At 37.3% G+C, this 5,035-nt stretch overlaps 1 protein-coding gene across 1 annotated transcript in view; it reads left to right on the plus strand.

The window, feature by feature from the left end:
* The window catches only part of LOC117171857, a 600,209-nt gene that overhangs the window by 52,450 nt on the left and 542,724 nt on the right, over nt 1–5,035 (plus strand). The gene's annotated exons all lie outside the window — the stretch shown is intronic.

Consider the following 5,035-nt stretch of genomic DNA (forward strand, 5'->3'; position numbering starts at 1 on the left):
AGAATGAAATAAAACACGCCTTTTTAATTTCTGATCAGTCTTCTCTTTAATGCATGTACTTAAAATCAATCAAATTTTTTAATTTTCACTTCATTGTATGTTGCTTAAAATCGTAAGACACCCTAAAGGTTTGCATTTTTTATTCTAAAATCACTAATTGCAAATTTGAACATTATTGCAAGTGTCTGAGACTCACACAACGAGACGTAGTTGTCCTTAATAATGATGAGATTAGGTATAGACTATAAAGTGTTAAATCCTATAACAAACACTTACTTTAGGAAGAAGTTCCAAATAGTATAATCTGCCCAGTTTTGGGTAGAAAAGCTTCTACCCCGACTATTTTTATTGGCCCATTAGCCTATTTCATGTTAAATTATCGCCTTTCTCACGTTGACTGTTCCTCTTAAGCGGGCTAACTTTGTTCATAAACGGGCCAAAGAAACGAAATTTATGAATTTCTTAACTTTTCAGTGCGCACTTTAAAAATAATATATTTAGAATCTGCAATTTTTTAAAATTACATGGATAAATAATTTGGATGAAAGAAATACAAATTTAACAAACAATAATATTATTGCTTAAGTAGAACTGCTCGAATTTTATACTTTATCAAACAAATTACATATGCTTACGTATAAAAATCTTTTACTAATCGTACACCGACCACAGTTCTATAGAATATAGACCATTGATAAACATCATTGAGTTAAATTTACGATCCGGGGAATCCAGTAACAGTTGATTGAGTTTCGGAAATTTTTAATATTACACTTTATACACCTTGTATTCCTATTGTCATATATATATTTTTTATGGAGCTTCGTTGTCCTAAAGTTGGGTTTCGTTCTATCTTCAAAAATTAAATTCTCAATACTGTGCAAATGGCTCTTTTAATACTAACTAAAAACATTTTCTGAGCGACAAGTAAGTGAGGTAGCACCGCCAAGCCCTGCCAGGCCTCCACCGTCAGGCCCCGACAGGCGTCCAAAATAAGTGGCCTGGCGTCGCCAGGCCTCAACTACACCACTATTTATAGGTATACTCCAATATTAATGAGAAATATTTTATGCAATTCAGAACAGGATGTGCTCAAAATTAGTACATGAATAGTGTAAGTTCTGTGCAAAAAATTGGTGTGAGCCACTTTGAGGTAAAAGAATAATTTATTCTGCTATAAATAAGAAGAACCGGATTCGCCTTCTCAACTTCTGATTATCATAGAAGGTTGTGATAATGCTGAATATAATTCTAAAAATCAAATAAAAAAATTGTTTTACTTTAAAATATTCATAGTTTGATATTGTATCAATTAATTTTGCGTGATAAAAATTGATTATGGTATAGTAGTTCTTCTACTTATCAACTATACAATACAGATACCTATGTCGTACACACATCATAAACACTTGTATTAGGCCTCTAAAATAATATTCTATTAAATAATGTATATTTTAAAGTTAAGCGAGTTTATTATTAAATTTTTAGAATCACTTTCAGCCTAATCAAAAAAACCTTTTACGATAATCAGAAGCTGAAAACGCGACTCTCTTTACTCTTATTTATAGCAGAATAAGTTATTGTTTCACCTCAAAGTGGCGGCAACAATTTTTGCACAAGACTTACACTATTTGTGTACTAATTTTTAGCACAGCTTCTTTTGAATTCCTAGAGATACAACAGGTAACAGAAAAAATGCTAAAAAGAAGGAAAAATGCGCATGAATTGGTAAATATTACCATTCGTATAACATATTTCTCATTAATGTCGGAGTATACCTGTAAAGGAGTATCTTTTCTCTCCTGAAAATTTTAGAAAAAATGACTTGATGTAAAGAAAAACGACTTTTCATTGTTATGTTAATTTTTTAATCAATGTTTTCTCTAAATGTATCAATTTTGTCCAAAAATGATATAATAATAAAAATATTTATTACTGGGAGTAGGTCGAATTTCTTTTTCAATTTTTTTGCAGTAAATTCAATATCAAGAAATTTCACTTGAATTTCTGGCTACTACGAAGGCGCCTGGCAACACTTTTGCATCAATGTAAGTGCCCGGTAATAAGCAGTTGCTATTTATAATGCAATCTTCTACATGTAAAACAATTTTCATCCTGATCCGAGTCACGTTAGTTAACTGTCAAAATTGCCACTTCTGCCAGGTCTTCACCGCTCAAAGCATCCACTCAGACCGGCCAGACACCCATTTTTACGTTCTTCATCACAAGACGAATTGAGCCAATGGTCAGTGTTTCGCTTAAATATTGGAGGGCCCCTCTTATTTTTCGTTAAAGTTGAGCCAAAACTTACCTGTCTCCGGTTTACCTGTATAAAGCTGGGTGCTCTTTCCACCTTAACTATATAGATATACTATACACTAGTGAATAGATGTTTAGATACTAGCCCGAGTAAAACTGCTTCGACTTTAGTTCGACTTGAATTGCCCCAAATCAAGACATGCTGAAGTCGAAAAGTTCAACTTGAGCATGTCCTAACAAAAACGGTCATTCTTTCATAGAAGCTAATTTTGTTAATGATTAAACAATCTTGTACATTTTCAGACCGAAGGGCCTATGACAAAGCCACCGAACGCGTCCTCGGGTTGCGGATATAAGGTCCCTGTACCAAGAGTTTCTGCTGAATATGGCTATAAAAATAAATAGGCAGTCGTGGACAATTGTTTTAGGGGTGGTCCCGAAGAAATTAACCCCTAAGCGGAGGTGCGAAAACCGTGCCGAAAGCTGAATGGCACCTGGGTGAGGTGTCCAGAACGGTGACTCTGGGATACCAGGCGACCTCTCATAGTACGCAGCCTTATCCTTGCTTGTGGGGCTCTACAAGGATGGATGAACCCCTTTCCTCGGCTTCTTGTGGGAACAATAATGACAACACCAAACATAGTTGTGGTAACTGCGATTCAAAACAACAGAACGCGCAGGGCTCCAGAAAATGGGTCGGGCAAAAATGCCGACCAATCCAAAGCTTGGGGAGCCAATGAAAATGGATTCAATGGGATGGATCGGCGGTATCTTGCCACCTTTGGGTAGACGAAACGACTGAATCACGACTTCCTAAAGTACTACGATGCGAGGGTGGCTCCTGAACGGGATTACATGGCACGGCTGCATGCTCTGTGGTGCGAGAAACATCCGGAGCTATCGCTCTTTTCGCAGCAACGTCTGCGAAACCATGCTGAACTACTCCGAAAAAGGGGCTATGTAAGCAGAACGCCTACTCTACCACAGCTAGAACAAGCCGGAAACAGAGAAAGAGAGGCGAAGGTAAGGCCAACCGCGGAAAGGCATCCAATAGAGGAAAAGCGATGCTTTATGACCCAGAGAAACATCAACACCAAGGTTTCTCTCAAGCCTAAATATCTGGCTGAAATGGATGAGGAGCTTCGTGGACATTTTTCCGGAGAATCCGACCTCTGGGCTATCAATTATTGTGTGTGATGCAGCGAGAGCTTTGGCCGATGCGAACGGTAAAACAAAACCAACGGTTGATCATAAGACCAAAAGACGAATGCATCAACTTGCCATAAAGATAGGTTGGGCAAGACAGTACGCGTCAGAATTCCGGACCCGTTATCACACACTTAACAAGTCAAAGCTGCTGACCATCAGGCAGCATATTGACCCATCTCGACTCTTCCAAGAACCTCCAGATACTGTCAAACACCCACCTAAACCAGAGGAGGTCGAAGTATTTTGGAGAGAAGTCTACGAAGTGAAGCATAGTCTGGACGAAGACTCAGAAAATAAAAATAGCGTCAAGGAGTTATGTGATGCCCTCATAACACCTGATAAAGAATGGCCACCCATCACTACCGAGGAGGTGAAAAACGTATCGATAGATGTGTCTGCAAAAGTTGCAGCATTCTACCAACGTGACCTATCGATGGCCTGAATTGATTATCAGAAAGCTTTCGATTCGACCCCTTTTCAGAGAGGTGTCTTTCAGGGCGACACCATGAGCCCACTCCTCTTTTGCCTTACATTATTGTCACTATTTCTAGCACTTCGCCATTCCGACGGGCACTTGTGCGGCAAACCTGCAGATCGAAAGTACAAGGTCACTCATGTATTTTACATGGACGATCTTAAGATCTATGTTAAAAACAAAGAGCAACTACATCGAGCTCTAGGGATTGTCGAACGATATACTAAGGAAATTGGTATGGAATTTGGATTAGACAAATGCGCCAAGGTTTATTCGAAGCGAGAAAAACTTAATGGCATCTCTGAAGATCCTCAGCTCGTTGATAGAAGCGCTATAAGACACCTTTGCGCTGGAGAGACTCATACATACCTGGGCGTGCCACAGAGCCGCATTCAGGATGTGACATCTATAGAGGATACTCTCCGATGCAGATACAAACTTCTCATCCGACAGATTCGGTCTTCGGAACTGTCGGCGAGGAACAAAGTATAATTAGTATAGTTAATAATGATTTGAAGTTAAGAAACAAGATTTTTTGAATAAGTCATTATTGTTCATAACTATATTCTCTTAAATAATTTCTTAAAAGTTGCAGTTTTTCTGCAATTTACATTGCTTTGCCTTCTATTTATAAATAAATAATATGTAAGCAATTTAATACAGAGCATTTTTATCCCTTAAATTGCTCTTAATTCACTCATATTTTACTGGAATACATACATCTTTTCGATATGAAAAAAATGCAAATTTATTTGAATTGTTTTGTAGTTATTAATCACTTTTTGGTTAGAACTTAGAAGGGTTTCCATGATCTCAAGATATTTGAAAATATTTGTTGGAATCCTGAATTCTTATTAATTTGTCCTGATTTCTATTCAATTCTTTGCAATTATCTTGAATTTTTTCAATTCACTTTAACTCTTCAAAATTTTCTAAATTCCACTTAAATCAATAGACTAATTGGCAATGTTTTGTAAAAATGGAGCCCATTCAGATGCCTGAATGGGCTCCAAGTCTATGCTACGAGAAAGTTACAACTTTTGCCATTAGAAAAAAGATTAGATAAAAGTTCATGAGTGTCCAACAGATGAG

Source organism: Belonocnema kinseyi, chromosome 4, assembly GCF_010883055.1.
Source record: "Belonocnema kinseyi isolate 2016_QV_RU_SX_M_011 chromosome 4, B_treatae_v1, whole genome shotgun sequence".
Classification (NCBI taxonomy): Eukaryota; Metazoa; Arthropoda; class Insecta; order Hymenoptera; family Cynipidae; genus Belonocnema; species Belonocnema kinseyi.